Consider the following 20,124-nt stretch of genomic DNA (forward strand, 5'->3'; position numbering starts at 1 on the left):
GAGACGACCTTCTACCTTCTTATGGGAAAATAAAGTGACATGAAAGGGACCGTGCCATTATTGCTAGTCGGAATAAATAATGAAAAAGAGTAAGATATACTACACTGCTAAATAAGCGGTTTGATTTCTTTAATTTGCAATAATCATTATTCATTAGGCCTCGATTTTTAGCCACTCAGTCTACTGTTTTTATTATTTAAATGTGTAATACAAAAACAAAATGCGACAGCTGTGGGCCATCACACAATGGCACATTATTCAAAATTCATAATACCATTTTATGTGAATTTTGTGATAAATTATTCATCCTCAGTTCATAATTTCCACTGAGTGTCGTTATTGTTTATGCTGTTTGAAGGAAATGCTTGAAGATGGTCATAACTGCTACGCTTCTAGTTAGGCTGATAAACTATTTCTTTCTAGTTTGTGAACCCACTTTTGGTTCACTATTATATCACGAAATTCTACTAACCCACCTTTCTTAAGGTTCTTTCGGATATTATGAAATAAAATCGTGATAATGATTGCAAAAATAAACCACATGAATATCAAGCTTCACGCTTAGCGTCAGTCACTAGAAAAAAAATTAGTTATTCTTCGACCGCCTCAAAAAGTTTTAAAAGTTAGACTAATTAGGGATCTATGTTCTAGCGCCACCTACAGGTACCAGAGGAAACTAACAAAGTTTGTCAATTTTATATATTTTTTTTTCCACTTATTCAAATAATTAAAAATTCTCAGAGTAGTTTTGTAATTTGTAAGGGATTCTTGCAAAATATTCGATTTATTTAAACACTTCCATCAGTGTATTGTATTTTGAACTCTCGTATTCTGTTATTTATCCACAAAGGAAAATAGAGAAAGTGATTGTTTTGCGTTGTAACGTTTAACCAATAAGTTAATTTTCCACATATTTCAAGTGTTATATGGCTGTTTTGTGTTTACGAAAACTCAAAACTAGCAGACACAGTAGGTTCATTGGGGTCACATCTGGAATTAATGCTGTGTCATGTGATAATAAAGCTTCAATCTTGCTTCATAGTGACATTTCCAGTTAAATAAACGACAGGATTTGAAACTCATTGTTGTAATGTGTTATATTATTAGGTTACTTTGTGAAAATAAAGCGAGATTCAATAATAATAATAATAATAAACTGGTTTATTCCTTTTATACCGCTCCTACAGAGTACATTCAAGTTGACACACTTTGTAGGCACACTTTGAAATCCATATTATTTTACGTTAAAATCCTTAACCTACTACAAGCCTAATTTCAAATACAACGTCTCAGTGCAAACTGAGAGGCATGTGCCTAACTCGGTTACTTAGCTTCTATCGATAAACAAACATATGACTCATTGAGTAACTGAGTAACAAAATAGACGCAATAAATATAACTGATTATTTAATAACGTCTTATTAAATACTTTACTTTGACAATAATTGAGCTCTGGACTAACTGCTTGCACATATTTATTCACAATGATGTACCTTCTTGATCTCAATAGAATTTTCTAGATATTAACCTTACGCGCCCTCTAGTGAACAATTAAATTAACGATAAATCTTTGTGCAAAGTTTTGTATGCTTCTGTAACAATATGTTGGAACTAGTGTTCACTATAAAAAGTTGAGAGACATTAACAACAGGGCCCAACATGGCCAGGTGGTTAAGGTACTCGACTCGTAATCTGAGGGTCACGGGTTCGAATCCTCGTCACACCAAACATGCTCGCCCTTTCAGCCGTGGGGATGTTATAATGTGACGGTCAATCCCACTATTCGTTAGTAAAAGAATAGCCCAAGAGCTGGCGGTGGGTGGTGATGGCTAGCTGCTTTTCCTCTAGTCTTACACTGTTATATTAAGGACGGCTAGCGCAGATAACCCTCGAATAACTTTACGCGAAATTAAAAACAAACCAAACAAACATTAACAACAATAAACCACACAACCTTCTTCATTTGTTTATTCAAGTACTTATAAAGTGTTGAAAAGATTCAGTATGTTGTTCCAACTTAATGTACGTATGTAACACAGATTTTTTTTAATAATCATCGAATTTGTGAGCGAAATTAGCTTCCAATGCACGGATAAATGTGTCAGCTTCATGGTATCTTATAACTCTTTAACACTATATACACGATTCAATGCGTGAGTCAGTTGCTCGGTTCAAAACGTTAAACGTTTATTTAATTCCTGCTAAGGGTCTCTCGTGGATGCTTACAACGCTAAAAACCGGGTTTTGATACCCGTAATGGGCAGAGCACAGATAGCCCATTGTGTAGCTTTGTGCTTGATTCAAAACAACAACTCTCGTGGATGACGTTTTACTTGCAAAAAATGATTGGTGTTTTATTAAATTTCAAATTATGGTTTAAAATTGCTAACATTTTGTGACATACATAAGTGTATATATATATATGTATATTTTCCAGGTTATTGTCTCCATGCTCATAATTTCTATGTGTCATTGGACCTTTTAACATAAATGCATCGTTACGGCTTTTACGTATCAACATACTTATATATTTAAAACGTAATTATGACACAAACGGCCCATTTTTTCAGCCATCTTCACAGTTAAATAACAATCTTCTATTTTATGGCTTGAAAATCGTTTTTAAGCGGCCATTTCTTAGGTATAAGTAAACAAAATGGTTATTCAGTCACAGCATATAGTCCTTTATCGACAACGGTTTGAACATAACGTTGTTACTGTGTCATCTCACACAGAAAGTATATTGCTTTTATTTTATGGCTGCCATCTTGCTTAATCCTTGTATGTATTTCTTCCTCTAAATTTTTACAAAACTATGAATAATTCTGTATATTTATGATAGGTTTGGCTGCATGTATTACAGTACACTTCGTATAATTAAACCCAAAAAATTTCCAGACAAACTTAAAAAACAAAAGGTATACGCTCATATACTTCAAGTAGTCAAGTCGAACATAAGACGGACGATTCGCGCGCTTTCATTGACTTGTCGTCGTCACAAGCGAAGCGTGACAGACAAAACCTCGAATACGAGAGTCCTGGTAACAGACTTTTGACCTTCATCTACACGTTTCCTGGCAGGTTGCCAACGTCTCAATGAGTCATCAACAGAATATCAAATAGTCTGTAACTGGATCTGTTGTTGGTTGTACTTCTTGGAACCTCAGTTAGCCAACATTAGTCCTGTAGTAAAAATAAATTACGGCAGAATCAACGTAGTATATTATATCAAAAACTACTTCACAGAAAAACCCCCACAAAAAACAGTGTTGTTTCGGAGGATTTTAACATAAACCAAGTTAAAGATGAAGTTATAGAGAAATAACGAAAATATTTGTAAACATAAAAATTTATTTTTTTACGTTTGGAAGCCCTGTAATATATTTGTTCAACAATACCAAATTATCCAGGAGAGTTATGTATCAACATTGTATATTTTTACCACTAATACTTAGTTAAAAACATAGTGACACCTTCCGTTAAGTAACTACGTAATTTGAGTTACATTAAAGTTTTCATAACACTCGAACCTATATATGTATTGCAGAAGTATATATAAAAAAGTGCTTTGCAACTGTAGGAAATAAAACGAAAAAAGTATAATAATTCTATATATTTATATTTTAATTTTTTTAAACTAAATTTATACAAACAACAGGCTTTTCGCAAAAGTCTCATAGAGAAATTACAGATTCTCATATTTAGGCAAAAGATGTACTATGGTGCAGTTATAATTTATTACAGCAAGCATAATTCAATTCACGTTATTCAACTTTCTTATATCTGTTTATCAGAACAAGCAATTCTATTCATAAGTTCGTGACGGTTTATGTTAGTGCGAGAGTTTTTATGAAGGCCCAGCATGGCCAGGTGGGTTAAGGCATGCGACTGGTAATCTGAGGGTCGCGGGTTCGCGTCACCGTCGCACCAAACATGCTTGCCTTTTCAGCCGTGGGGGCGTTATAATGTCACAGTTAATCCCACTATTCGTTGATAAAAGAGAAGCCCAAGAGTTAGTGATGGGTAGTGATGACTAGCTGCCTTCCCCCTAGTCTTACACTACTAAAATAGAGACGGCTAGTGCAGATAGCCCTCGAGTAGCTTTGCGCGAAATTAAAAAACAAACAGTTTTTACGAATATTCGGGAAAAAAAATAAAGTCAAATCTATTTATTCATCACGAAATGTTTTATTTCTTACAATAAGATTTCTAAAGCTTATGGAATCGACAGTTGGCTCAACGTAACAAATAAACAACACCTAAATATATGTTTCACTTGTTACGTATAATTTATCCCGATTTATGATATTGCGTATTATTATTTCAAGTAGCCTGAAACTAAGTTAAATTGTAATATAAATTTAAAAATTAATTAAATGTGGAAAGGTATCAACTTATGTTGTGTGCTAACAAGATTCATTCACACAGTTTTCTTTCTTAACACAAATATATTTTAATATACAAACAATAATACAATTTATAATAACGGCTATTACAAATAATGGTTTATGTACATAAGTTTTACAAATTTACAAACAATATTGAGTCTTCTATTTGGTCTGGAACTAAATATTTTTTCGACGGATCACAGAGGGTGAATGAATTTCAAGTTGATATTGGCATAGTTCGCTTAACGGTTAACTGCTTCACTGAGCACACCATGAGTTTTCATGGACAAAATTAACTAGTACCCTCGTACAAATACTAACATCCGATGTTAAACAGTTTGTGATGTTCGAAATCTTAAACGTTCCTGGTCAAATATCTGTAGTTTTTCTAATGATAATCGTTAATCACAGTTATAGCTTCGGAGATTTATAGTATCCTAACTGTAGCAAACCAACAATATTAAACTGTCTCTTTGCGCGTCGATTTATTAACTTTAAGGCAAGGCAATAGTAATGGCAATCACTATTATTTTACATACGCACATAGTACGTTATTGATTTTTACGTTCGAAAATCTCCTACAAGTTTAGAGAACAGGCGGGGCTTTCCACAATACACATTTAAAAATATATGTTACATGCACTTCTAAATATATATTAAACTGAAACAAACATAAATACTAAAGTAAATATATAATGGAATAGTCGTTATACACATTCTTGCTAATTTTGGATCCTTTGTATTTCATCACAACATTTCTCAAGTTCTACGGTACTCAATTAACTGGCTGACAATCAAACTAACTAAATCATGCACTGACTTCTCGATAACTAAATAACAAACCATAGCATAATTCGTATTTTATAGTAACCGAACTGTTCAAAACATTTAATACTCCATCAGTGACTCAGCAGTAAGTCTGAAGGCTTATAGCACTAGAAATCGGGTTTCGATACTTATGCTAGGCATAGGATACATAGTTTACTGTACAGCTTTATACTTAACAATAATCAAAGAAACAAATACAAATTTTGGAGAAAATTCAAACTAGGATTCCGGGCACTTATTACATAATGACAAACCTCCCTCTGGCTAAACATCAACACAAGAATCTAAATTAAAAAACAACAACAATGATACAATAAACTTAAGTTCAGTTAATTGGCAATTGAATAAATATTGGCACTTAGCAACATTAATATTGATAAACACAGATTAATTATATGCAAATTTTAGTCAAACTTTTGATTAAAATAAAAATAACTACTTTTTCGCATTTACAATCTACAAACTGTCCAGGTATCAAATTTCGGTGTTTTTTATATTTGTAAATTAGATATAAAGCTAGGATTATTTACTTCTTGTCATTTACTATAACTTATCGTCTTGTTACTGAGAGAGTTCTCTTTAAGTATATGGTCAAGGTAATTCACTGGTGGTTCCCTCTGTGATGTTGCTCTGGAAGCGATTTCAGGAGAAATATCGAGTTCCCCAACAGGAGTACATATTTACGGTGACGTCTTCTCTGAAACTAACAAGTTGGTTGTTATTTTGTTACTGTACCACTAAAGATGATCATAGTTGACGGCCTTTGGTTTGGACCGATTTATTCTCTGAAACTACGTCTATTGCACTTTAGCTTCAGTGTCTTCATTATCTTGTACTTCAATGTTGTCATTGGTGTTGTAGTTGTTGTGCAGTACATAGAGACTTTCCTCACAATACACTGTGAAACTGTTTGAAATAATTCTAATTTCACATCTATTATTTTTCTATTTAGAGTCTGTTCTCATTATCAATTATTCATATATCATATTACGTAGAAAGGTTTTCTGCTATGATAGTCACTTCCAACTTTTCTCTTGTATTTTGTGACCACTTGTTATCCACATCGATCCATATTCTTACTTCATTTATAGAGTCCATTTTCTAGCTTTCATTACCAAATGAGGTAGAACCATTGTTGATCAATATGCTGCAAGGTGTCCAGCGGATTAATCTATTGACTCGTGAACTGTTTTATTTAAATAATGCAATTCTTATTTCAACTAGGAGAGCTGAACTATTCTCATTCTCAGGATATTCTTTATCATAAATAGGTGTGTTGATACAGTCTCGAATGTAATGTTCAAGCTCTCAACACTTAAAGTAGTCTATTTTTGTTCTTATCCTTCTGGTTAACCAGTTGTATAATAATCTTTGAGTACATCTTGACTACCATCAGAAGAAGTTGATATTTTCACACTGTTTATTGTGACAATTTCATATGATGATGCTTTTAGTAATTTATCTAAAACTTTATGTGATTCATGTTTCATCACCTATTATACGGCTTTACTTAAAAATATTTACCTACTAATTTGCACATCTTTATTCACTATCACACTTTTATATTGCCGGCAAATCCACCATTTACCATGAAATACCTTGATAAAATAACAGGGTAGGTCGTTCAATCTCTTGTACGTTTGGTTAATATCTAATCTTTCTTCCTTACTCTGCTCATAATCATTGCTTTAGAAACTTCTGATGTGATATCACATATCTGTTTTATTTCTAAATATTTTACGATAGAGTTGACATTTTTGTATACATTTCAAAAGGCTTATCCGATCTTGATGTTGTAATCCTTCTGTAGTTCGTTGTTATATCTCATTCGATCTTGATGTTGTAATCCTTCTGTAGTTCAGTTCATTGACATATCTTATCCGATCTCGGTGTTGTTATCCTTCTGTAGTTCATTGATATATCTTATCCGATCTTGGTGTTGTAATCCTTCTGTAGTTCATTGATATATCTCATCCGATCTTGGTGTTGTAATCTTTCCGTAGTTCATTGATATATCTCATCCGATCTTGGTGTTGTAATCCTTCTGTAGTTCATTGACATATTTTAATACATCTTTTTCACTTTCTCTGTCTTCTTAGTCGTCTTTCTAATATTTCATCATTTCCTGCCAATTTTGATCTCGCTTTGAACGCAGGTCTTCATTCTGAATTTAATTTGAGTTTGGATTTTATTATTACCAAAACAATCCCACTCCTGAGTTTTGTAATGACTTTTTGTTAAACAAGTTCTTTGGATTATTCGTTAAGAAAAATAAAGCTCGGTGTAGACTACTTAGTTGTAATAAAGTATTTTTTTATTTACTCTATTACAAGTGCTACAAGTTTCTTGACTTTACATAATTAATGATAGGCTTAATTTTATAAATAAACTGCATCTAACAAAAATTCTGCTCTCTTGTAGATTTTGTATCTTATCTACTTCATCGCCAATACAAACTCAAAATTTACAATACTGAATTATCTAATTGGCTGACAGTACCAAATCATTTAACTTGACTAAATCTTGTATTGATTATTAATTGTCTGAATCGTATACTCACTTAATTACTATTTACTCTATCTTAACTTATATGAGAAACTTCCAGACGTTAAATCTTTATGACCATAAGTACCATCACTTGAACGTCAAACAAATTTCTCTCTACACCTAACAACAACGCAACTGAATGAATTAAAATCATAGCCTACAATAAAACGTGTTTTTTCTTTTCATTGGAATCGATAATTGCTTTACAAAAGTGATAGATGTCAACCTGACTAATAATCTTCATATGTAAAACCTCCATTCACATAATGTGTTGAAAATTACGTCCCATTAATGTTGCGGAAACAGCAACCACGAGTCTCATAATATCAAGAATGTTTTCTCACAGTAATATCGCAAGGCTCCAAATAGCAGGACTTAGAAAACACAGAATCTCACTGATTTGCTAATGAAATGACATGTTTCGACGTAGGCATTATTTCTTCTTAAGAACTGTGTTTAGTAATTCTCGATTGTACCTGTGATTTACTTAAAGTACTTTTTACATTTGGGTTGTTGTTGTTTTGAATTAAGCACAAAGCTACACAATGGGCAATCTGTACTTTGCTCAACACAGGTATCGAAACCCGGATTTTAGCGTTGTAAGTCCGCAGACAAACCGCTGAGCCACTGGGGTTCTTCATTTGTGTTTTCTGCAATTGTCACCAAAACGGCTTAAAACTGTGCATAAAAATTGTTGTCTTCCATAGAATACAAACGAACAAAAGATTGTTATGGAAAGATGTCCAAAATAGAGCGTCAAGAGGTTTCGGACGATTTCAAAATATTTTTCAGTAACTTAATCTAAATTATGGATTTGTTAAAAAATAAATTTGAGCAGTACAATGAGTGATCAAGAGGTTCTTAGAACTGTCTGCACGGATTTACTTCATTATTTCAAAATTATGTATATACAAAAAAGGAAAGCTAAGTGGTCGTTCAAAGCTAGGTGTGTGTGTGTTTTCTAAGAGCAAAGTTACATTCGGCTGTCTGCTGATTCGGCTAGGGGGAATCGAGCCCCCCATTTTAGCGTTGTAAATCCGTAGACTTAACGCTGTGTCAGCGGGAGACAACTAGGTGTTACAATCTCTGCTAAGTTGTTATGTATTTACATAATATGAAGAATGATTGAAAAATGTGTTCGAGATACCGACAGGAATCCAAAGTCACTTGACTGTGTAACAAAATTATTTGTTTTTATAAGAAGAACCTTTAAGTAACGTGAAGAATAAGGTTATTGAGATTTTTGTTCATTTAGGCACACGAGTGTAATGAATTAATCCAACATAAGAATATTTTAGTTGGTCGAAATAATGAGAGATTGGTGTAGGAAATATTAATAAACATTTAAACTTACGGTTGTCTCAGAGAACTGGTACTGAGAGTCAAAACTAAAAGAACACAAAGGAAAGAACTTAGTACTTGAATTCAAATTTAGATTAATGAAAATTGAGTAGGAGAAAGGGCAAAGTAAAAATGGAGAAATAAACTTTAATTAAACCTTAAAGAGATACCTAGTGCCTTAAATAAACACTTACTTCGGAGGAAGTGAATAACCTACGTATTAGTGTTAAAAAACACTGTAATTATGGTTATGTCGTCGCAGAAGGAGGTAAAAATGTCAAGTATTAAAATTCATCGTCACAATCTTAGTTGAATGTTATTACTACAACTATATCAGGTGTTTCCTGATTTATTGTTCGAATGCCATATTAAAAACACAAAAACCTATTGTCTGATACAAAAGAATATTGTTCGCTGTATTATCTATTGTGAACCCTTAGTTACAGAAGTCACGTATGTTATAACACATAGCGTGATGGACTCTTTTCCTCAGGAAGGTTACAAACTATACATAATTTTGTTCTTACTTTGTATAATATACACATTATAAATATTTTTTTTTCCCAGGAAGCTTACAAACAAAACATAAATTTGTTGTTACTTTATGTAACATACACATTATAAACAATTTGTTTTCCGTGGAAGTTTACAGAAGTCATATATTATGATCTTGTTTTTACTCTATGCACGTAATTTGATGGATCTTTTCCCTTGAATTTTACATGAATCAGATATTCTAATATTGTTTTTATTCTATATTTACGGTGTGATGACGTTTTTTTTTTTTCCTGTAAATTCACACTGTGACGTCTATAATGAACAGTCACCAAACGAACTGTATTTATTTTTTCACGTTATGAATTGTCCTCACTTTTCATTCTTACTATGTTCGGGTGGAATAACAATATTTACAATTTTTCTGTTTATCTTAGCTATTTCAGCGTTAATATAAGTATCATATTGATATAAATGTATTTATAGTGTTTGATATAAGGATACCTTGGCACTGATATCAACATCTCAGGTAATATATATACACTATTCTACTGCTAGATAGAAGGGGTTTGCACATTCACATTCACGCGTTATTCGCTCACGAGTAGCACGAACAATATCAATGATGCGATCCAATGTGTTACTTTTTTTATGCGAAATTCGTATTTTTAGGCCTACCTAACATTGTATTTACGTACTATGTGCTACATAGCCGAGTATTTTTGTGCAGTGAATGTCATCTAATTCCTATGAATACACCATGATTAAACCCTATAAAATGTGCACAGTATGCTGCTCATACATTAAATAGCAAGTGGTATTATTTTTAGTGTATATTTAAGTATATTATTTCGATACTATCAGGAACACCAATTCTTCAAATAATAACTGGTTTTAACCTTCAGATTGTGTGAAATAGTATCAATATGATACTACAAAAAAGGTGAATTTAATCACGATAGAAAATATAAAACAAAATGAAATAAGTCGTACATTGTACTAATAGTTTGTATGATAGCTCTTTTTCTTATAAACTATTATATTATATCTTCATATTGCCATATCTTTTCCCAATATGCGATTATAAAATACTGTATCAGATGCCCTGTACTACTTCTCACAATTCAGCTACGTTGTATGGTTGCTTTTGGATCTTCTCATTTTTATATAAGTCCATATGACCTCGTTAGTGTTTATATCAGGACTTTATGAAGGTCAGACCAAAATTATGAGTGTTCCATCATCGCACATCCCGAGAGAATGGCATGATGTAACAGAATCTGACTGTACTTTCTGGTAGTCAGGATGCCATCAGCTTGTTTAGATCGGCAGCACCATTTGCTGAAATGCAACCTCAACCTTGTACTGATTCTTCACCATTTTTCGCTCTAAATTTGATATAGTGAATATCATACCTCTCTTTTTGGTGTTGATAAAAGCTGTTATTGCTTCGTACTAATCAACTCAAAGTTGGATTTACCTTTAACAACTCAAAGTAGGATTTATTTATAAAGTGCAAACTTCTTCCATTTTTCCAGTTACACAGTTATGGTCTGATACTGATTTTAACATTCTGGTTTGATTACTTCTTGCCAGCAGCTGTTTTCGAGCAGTTACATTGAAACCACTCTGGGTTAACGTTTATCTTACTTTGATCGACGTATGTGTGTATGTGTTTTCTTGTAGCAAAGCCACATTGGGCTATCTGCTGAGTCTACCAAGGGAAATCGAACCTATGATTTTAGTGTTGTAAATCCGTAGATTTAACGCTGTACCAGCGGGAGGTTGATAGACGTAACATTCATAGTTGTATTTACAGTAAAAATCCACACTCGACCATCAACTATCTCAAAAAGAACATACCATGAGATACTTAACATCACTTTTAGAGATCCTTGGTTTTATAACCCAACTACTTCTACTGTAAATAGCTTCAATTTCACTTACCCTCTTCATTGTCTTGCACACAACCCCTTATGAAACATGTAGTTATAGTGCATTTTTTATATGAATAACCCTTAACCAGAAAAAAAAATCTACACCTTTGTCATGAAGATTCTTAAACTTAGAAACAGCGATTGGATTCATACTATTACCAATGGACATGGTATGACAACCTTTGCTTTTACAGGCTTTATACTGATGTGGCACTTTCTGATTGGTTGTCTGTAAACCATGAACTCGTGTTGTACCCAAGCACAATTACTTTTCTCATGATCCCCTTGCTTTTTATACCTTACCCCCTACAATTTCGGTAATCATTTCCAATGCTCTATGTGTTTCAATTATATTTTACAATAACTCGAATAACAAAAGTATTCAAATATTTTATTACGTAATATTGTTCATTGTTACCTTTTACCCTGTTTGTTTTGTTCAACTGTGTTAAAAAGTATATTAAATGTTTAACAAAGTGCAACAGATGAAAGCGACCGCATGATCTTACATTTTAAATTACATAAGACCCTCATTTAATTTTTAATTGCATGACTAACACTGTAATATTTGTGTGAGCTATAGCGACTAGATTCGCCCTGAAGAACAACTAATCTCATCGTAGTTACCCTGTGGGTCACTGACACTGTAATATTTGTGTGAGCTATAGCGACTAGATTCGCCCTGAAGAACAACTAATCTCATCGTAGTTACCCTGTGGGTCACTGACACTGTAATATTTGTGTGAGCTATAGCGACTAGATTCGCCCTGAAGAACAACTACTCGCATCGTAGTTACCCTGTGGGCTAGCCTCAATACATTTACCCTTTAGATAAACCACACTTTATTCACGCTATGGATCCCCCTCACTGTATGAACCTTGTGGGGCAGCCTCATTCTTCTGACCCTGTATATAAGCTTCACTGTTCTCCAACTTTGTGGATCATTCTCACTGTCTACGTCTTAGGACGCTAGCCTAATTCTGTTTCACCCTTTAGATAAACCACACTGTATTTTACTCTGGTGTTCACTCTGTGTATTCATCTCGAGAATCACTCTCACTGTATTTGTATTCACCCTGTGAGCTACTGACATTTTGTAAACCTCGCATTCTGTTGTTACACTGCAGATTAATCATTATATACAAGTTAAAGACTGATTGATAATAAGATACTCTGAACATTTCAGGACGTGTACGTAACGCAGGTCATAATATGTGTTTAACCTTGTGTACCTTTTAAGGAGGAAAGAAAGTTTAGACAAAAACAATAACAACCATAAAACATTGTTATTTTCAGCAGACAAATTAAAAGTTTTCGCACGAAATATTTTTTCGGTTGAAAGTTTAGTTAGATAACAAAGTAACAATATAACAAAGAATATGATGTTCGATTTGTATGTTTGTAATTAAGCACAAAACTGCACAATGAGCTATCTGTGCTTTGTGCACAATGGGTATTGAAATCCGGTTTCTAGACATACTGTTTTGCCATTGGGGAGCAACACAATGTTCGAAAATATTCCTGATTTATTATTTTAAACTTCTTGTTAGTTCATGGATAAACACAGAAAGACGATTTGCAATTTCGATGTTATATTTTTTATCATTCATGATCCCCTGGTTACCGAGTATTATATTTTGGAGCTTATAACGCTAAAATTAGAAACTTTATCTTTGCCAAGAACACAGCACAGACAGCTCAATGAACAGTTTTGTACTAAAAACAAACACAAATTTATTTTCTTTTTGTGTGTTTTTTTGCAGTTAAACACAAAGCTACTCAATTGGCTATCTGTGCTCTATCAACTACGGGCATCGAAACCCGAATTTTAGCGTTGTTAGTCCGCTTTTGTCGTGATAGAGAAACAAAAACGCTAAAAGTTTAAGCTAATATTAAACATTTTAAACAGATCTCGATATTTTGAGGCTATAACATTTAGAAATAAAACTTCTCACATGGTTTCTCGAGGAATACGGTTTAGTTAAAACGACACCAGTCATATTCCATTGTTAAAGAGCATGAGAAAAACCTCTGGTGGTAAATATAATTTTCAATACGACATCGTAAAGATAATCACCGACAAATGTGAACATTTTTTTTAACCTTCTCATTAATCTTATTATCATTTTAGTTCTTAAAATCTTTAAATTTTTAAACTTCGTATTTTATAAGTATTGTTTTATTTCGGTTTGTTATATAATTCCTGTTAATTTTGGTTACAAAATGAAATATGGTTTGTTTTGTTTTGAATTTCGCGCGAAGCTACACGAGGGCTGTCTACACTATCCGTCTCTAATTTTGTAGCGTAAAACTAGAGAGAAGACAGCTATTCATTACCACCCACCGCCAACTCTTGGGCTACCCTTTTACCAACGAATAGTGGGATTGACGGTGACATAGTAACGTCCCCACGGCTGAAAGGGCGAGCTGTGTAGTGTGGAGTGCCTTAACCACCTGGCCATGCCGGGCAATGAAATATGGTAACAAGACCTTTAATTTATTGTTATTAAACAGTACTTTCTTTGAAAGAAAAGAAAGCTAAAGTAAGCTGTATCTTAGTTGAAAGTATCATTTTAAATAAACAATTGGAACTTGAAATGATGTGGTAGTCGTTATTTTGCCCCCTAGTGCTACAGTAGTATTTCTGCAGACTTGCGCATAGTATATTATGTACTTATGTGCTTGACTTCAACCAACAACTAAAAGTACTAAAGACACTGCAGATTTGTTTCTGTGTAAGACACCTACAAACTATTAATGTGATAATGTTAAGGTGTCTTAATTGATTGCTATGAGCCAGTAATACTCTGAATTTCATTTCGGTGTTTCAGTTAAAGTTCTATTAAAACACAAACAAGTAATTTTATTGCAGTTTCAAATTCGGTGTACAAAACAAAACAGGTTAAAATGTTAGTGTTTTGCTTAATGTGTCATTTCGTTACAGTTCAGAAGATCGGCGGGTCACCAGAGGGTTCCGCCAACTTCTCAGCCAAGAGAAGGAAATGTCAATCAAGAGGTCAAAAACAATGAGTAAAAGGGTAATGAGTGAAATCACTTTTGTTTGCTTATTAAGTTTAATCATTATGTTCATGTTTCTTTGCAACCTACCTTGTAAAACCTCTCATCGTCAGGCATGTATGAACTGGAGGCACTAACTTGTAGTTATCCGTTTATTTCTTTTAGTTTTACTCTGTAAGTATTATACGTAAAACAACACTGTGCAACACAGCGTAATGTTATACTGATAACAATACTGTACTGCGATTTATAATGTTGTAAATAAAACAAGTTATTTTTCACTGTTTTCCTTCTAATTTCATTAACTTCGTGTTTGTGGTTTTGTCTACTATTTGTATACTGTCTAGTAGGTAAAACAATCGTTCAATTAATGTAGTTTGTAAAGGTAGCTTTTGTTTATACCCACACTTTGTACTCTTCCACAACGAGAGGGTGTTTATTACTATCTAGACATCTAGTAATAGTTACCAGGTAACAGCTCAAAACAACCATTAAAACTGTTCTTTCTGAGTCAGTTTCTGAAACTGGTTACTTACTATTAAACGATGAAGAAGAGACTAGCGCATTGTTTTTTTACTGGTCAGCTTCTACAGATAATAAGTTTTTAATTACAAGAAGCTGCCATAATCATTATGTTTCTGAAGTGGTATTTGTTCAGTCAGGAAAAACAAAGAAAGGAACATTGAGCTCTTCTTTTACAGGTCCGTTATTGAAACTGACAACTGTTCCACCGACACGAAGCAAGACTTTTAACAGCTTCAACCAGAAAGAAGCAATCATGTTGTTCTTTCTTAGACCAACAACTGAAATCGGTAACTGTTTAAGCAAAGAAAATCAAACATTTGGGTGTTTACAGAAACTAGTAATTATATTCTCTTGTAAAAGCACGCTAGACGTACATTTCTTTGTCAAACTGTGACAGATAAAGAACCCGAACTGGTAGTGTAAAGGAAGTAATAACACCAGAAACCTATCTTTAAAACACCTGTTATATTAAAATATTGAAGATTATTTTCTATTTGTGTAACTAATTCAGTAGGTTACCATGGTAACAAATATAAATCATTGAGCTTAAGAATGCTCATAAAAGGAAAACTTGAGCAGCAAATAACTTGTGTGAAAACTGTATACAACGTAATTAGGCCCGGCATGGTCGAGTACGTGGTTAGGGCGCTCGACTTGCAATTTGAAAGTCACAGGTTCGAATCCTCGTCACACCAAACATGCTCGCCCTTTCAGCCGCGTGTGTGTGGTGGACACTATTCATTGGTAAAATAGTAACCCAAAAGATGGCGGTGGGTGGTGATGGTTAATTGCTTTCCTTCTGTTCTTATACTACTAAATTACGGACGACTAGTGTAGATAACCCTCGTACCGCTTTGCGCGAAATTCATGATAAACAATAAAACAAAATTAGAGATCAAAGGTTTTAATTTTCCATTATTAGCCCTGGCAGTGAATTCATAGTTAAAACCAATTAATAATTAATGTTTAATAGCTCTTTAAATTCATATAAGGAATTAATAGCGTAGTTAATATTTACTGATTTATAAATGTAAGGCTATTGCTCGAACTGTAAACTACGTCTTATAATAACTAAGAATATAAATACACATTATTTTAGTCTGGAAAGGAACCGTTTAGTAACAAAAATTAATCGCTGAAAACTCAATACATATTCAAACAAAAACTTGCTTAACTGCCTGAAAAAATACGTTTTTACTATAGATAAAATAAACAGTTAGCTTTACGAAGAAAAAATGTGAATATTTGCTTTTTATTTGTTCAAAAAATTTTTTATCACCTTTAACCGACAATAAACATACTGTACCGTAGAGATCTGTAATTTAACGAGTTATTAATAGTTTCATTAAGTTTCAAGGTTATAGCAACTGCAGGAAATGGGGTAATTATTTCGTGCAGTATAAACCATTTAATAAACATTATTTCAGGCGTACAAGTTTCACCTTCATACTAGAAGTAGGAGTTTACTTAGAATCATAAAATGTGTATCTCCTGCCCAGCATGCTTGAAATGGTTTCAGAAATGTATTAATAAGTTTACATCAAAACCGGATATTCCCAGTTTTACTGTAATATGTTTTCTAAACACATTTCTATGATAATGCTTCAACATTAACGTGCATATTGAATTTTATAATACAATATAATAAATTATGCGGCTGGACTGTTTAATTCTATGTATACCTATTCACGTAGCGATTCTGGGGGCTGTTAAATGTTTCGTATCACAACGCATTGGTGATTAATTATATTTTTCGGTTTCCTTTATATTGGATTAAAATAAGATTTTTTTGTAGTTTATATTCACTGTTATTTGACTATGGTCTTACAAGCAGTGGCGTTTCTTGGATTTTTTAATATTTTATATTGGGAGGAATAAGGGAGCAAAAAAGTTTATGTGGGAAGGGATTGGTTTATTTTGAATTTCGGGCAAAGCTGCACGAGGCATATCTGTGCTAGCCGTCTGTACTTTAGAAGTGAAAGACTAGAAGGAGGGCAGTTAGTCATCATCTCCTACCGTGAACTCTTGGACTACTCTTTCACTAACGTATAGTGGGATTGACTATCACATTATAACGTCCTCACAACCTAAAGGGCGAGTATGTTTCATGTGACGGGGATTCAAAACCGCGACCCTCGGACTACGAGTCGAGTGCCTTAACGACCTGACCATGTCGGGCTATTTGGGAAGGGGCAGAGAAATTAATATTTTTATGTAAGTAGATTTCACAGCATAAACAATTTCAAAATCTTAAAAGTCAATACCTCCTATAGGGTAATTATAAAGGGGAAGGGAGGGCTCTCAATGGTGGTTTGCCCCAACCCGAACCCAGTAGATACTCCCCTGTTTACAACTTACAAATGTATATTAATGATTTATTTAAAAGCCACCGGCGACCGGCATGACCAAATGGGTTAAGGCGTTAGACTCGTAATCTGAGGATCGCGGGCTCGAATCCCGATGGCATCAAACATGCTCGCCCTTTCAGCCGTGGGGGCGTTATAATGTAACCTGTCAATCCCACTATTCGTTGGTAAAAGAGTAGCCCAAGAGTTGGCGGTGGGTGGTGATGGCTAACTGCCTTCCCTCTAGTCTTACACTGCTAAATTAGGGACGGCTAGCGCAGGTAGCCTTCGAGTGGCTTTGCGCGAAATTAAACAAAAAACAAACAAAAGCCACCTGTTAGAACATGCTTTAACTATTAAGTCACTTTACTTAAGGGCAACTAAATTCGTTTAGTGAAAAAAACAACTCAAGCAACAAGCTTACTTTCTCAATGTGATATACTATGTGGATTTTTAAATTGTTTTTTGACATGTAAAGCTACACAGTGGATTATCTGAGCTTTGCCCATTGCGGGTATTTAAAACTTATTTTTAGTGTTATAAGCACTCAGACCTAGTGTGAGCCACTGACGGACGGCCCGGCATGGCCAGGTGATTAAGTCACGCGACTCGTAATCCGATCATCCTGGTTCAAATCCCCATCACACCAAAACATGCTCGCTCTTTCAGCCGTGAGAGCGTTATAATGTTACAGTTAATCTCACTATTCGTTGGTTAAAGAGTAGCCCAAGAGTTGGCGGTAGGTGGTGATGACTAGCTGCCTTTTCTCTGGCCTTACATTGCAAAATTAGGGACGGCTAGCACAGATAGCTCTCGTGTAGCTTTGCGCGAAATTAAAGAAAAAAGAACCAAGCCACTGACGGAGGAACACCCATTGGTGTGAACAGTATGTAAGTAGGCTAAGAATTTAAGCTTTAAACAAATAACTACTATATTAAATTCGACAATATGATCCTTACCAATGACATTTCATAAGTGGGAATAGTCAAAGGGCTACAATTTTCAATTTATCTATCACTAATCCACCTTAAGTAACTTCCACAAGTTGGGGCTTGTTGAAAAATGTCTATAAAAAAAGATAAGAGCGAGTGTGATACGCTAATGATCATGATAATATTGTATCGTTGGTCCAGGTTTTGTTTTTACTTTAAATTATTTAACGAAAAGAACTGCGAAGTTAAGTCCATAAAACGATAACAAATTACTTTATTTCTTCAAGAACATTTACTACCGGCTACGTTTACTTTGGCGCAAATTGTAGGCTCGTCATGTCGTCCATGTTCATACTTTAACTCAGAAACTACTGTATAATTACAACGTTCAGTAGAAAGTTGTCTTAATTTATTGATTAGCTTACAGAAGCACCAGCTCCTGTTCAGTAACTTTACTTGATCTGCTTTGTACTTAATGATTGGAGTAACCGCTTACTCATATTTATAACTAATCTTCCCGTCAAGATATTAAGTAAAGTTACGAGATCCTTGATATTATTGGGAACTTTCTGAACACAGCAGGTCGTGCCTCACGTTTATTTTCTGTAACACACTATATTTTTCCCTCCGAAAAGAAAGTTAAGGTCACTTAAACTGTGATCTATATATTTCTAAAGAATATTAATACTGATAAAGTTAAGCAAATTAAAATAAAATCAAAAGGAAGGACTGTGTTGAAAACAACAAACCCAAACCTCTGACTAAATTATATAAGTTTGTTATAACAAAAACAAAAATAAACTAAAAAGTACTGCACTAATTTTATATCCCACATTATAGCTTGTACCCTGGGATCCTGTCAATTAGTACAGCGTTTTTATCTTTATTTTATTTTTGTTTTGGCATTTTTTCTCGTTATAACAAACTAATATATATATATATATACACGTGTGCAAACAGCCAGTGATGACGACCATAAATTGAGCTTTAAAAAACATGAAACATGAACCGTTTAATAACGTTTCTAATCTCCTCTCAGAAGCACGATTGAAAGGGCGAGCATGTTTGGTGCGACGGGGATTCGAACCCGTGACCATCAGATAGTTCTCGTGTAGCTTTGCGCGAAATTAAAAACAAAACAAACAATTGTAATACATAAATGAGCTTGAGCTGTTATAATTTCAAAAGTTGTGTTAACTGAAAAATAAAGTTATTAGAGTTCAAAGCCATATTGTACCTTACCGTTCTTCCTGAATCGAATAAATTGAGGTCCAGCATGGCCAGGTGGTTAAAGCACTCGACTCGTAATCTGAGGGTCGCGAATTCGAATCCCCATCACACCAAAAATGCTCGTCCTTTCAGCCGTGGGGGCGTTATAATGTGCAGTCAATCCCACTATTCGTTGATAAAAGAGTAGCCAAAGACTTGGTGGTGGGTAGTAATGACTAGCTGCCTTCCCTCTAGTCTTACACTCTTGCATTAGGGCTGGCTAGCGCAGATAGCTCTCGTGTAGCTTTGCGCGAAATTCAAAAAACAAACAGAAAACATTGAATAAATTGAAAAAAAAATCGAAACTTTTAAACGGAATTTCTAATAATAAACGCATAGTGTAACATTCATCTGCATAAACTTTAGCTGTTTCAAGATCCAGTTGCTTTCTTATGTAAAAGTTAATTTTTCAATGGAAACAGCTAATTTGATTTTCGTGTGAATCCAAGGCTTTCTTGAAACTACTCGAAAATTGTGAATACTGCCTTTTCTTTAGTG

General features: G+C 34.0%; 2 long non-coding RNA genes across 2 annotated transcripts; one reads left to right on the forward strand and one right to left on the reverse strand.

The window, feature by feature from the left end:
- Window positions 1-1,137: 1,137 nt before the first annotated feature.
- On the reverse strand, window positions 1,138-20,104 carry LOC143238597 (uncharacterized). The gene is made up of 2 exons (XR_013020661.1): window positions 19,600-20,104; window positions 1,138-3,183 (listed from the first exon to the last, which is right to left on the reverse strand). It is a non-coding gene; the product is annotated as an uncharacterized LOC143238597 (long non-coding RNA).
- On the forward strand, window positions 13,365-14,817 carry LOC143240764 (uncharacterized). Its single transcript, XR_013021934.1, has 3 exons — window positions 13,365-13,574; window positions 13,800-14,017; window positions 14,482-14,817. It is a non-coding gene; the product is annotated as an uncharacterized LOC143240764 (long non-coding RNA).
- Window positions 20,105-20,124: the final 20 nt, after the last annotated feature.

The sequence above is a fragment of the Tachypleus tridentatus genome, chromosome 13 (genome assembly GCF_004210375.1).
Source record: "Tachypleus tridentatus isolate NWPU-2018 chromosome 13, ASM421037v1, whole genome shotgun sequence".
In the NCBI taxonomy this organism is placed as follows: domain Eukaryota; kingdom Metazoa; phylum Arthropoda; class Merostomata; order Xiphosura; family Limulidae; genus Tachypleus; species Tachypleus tridentatus.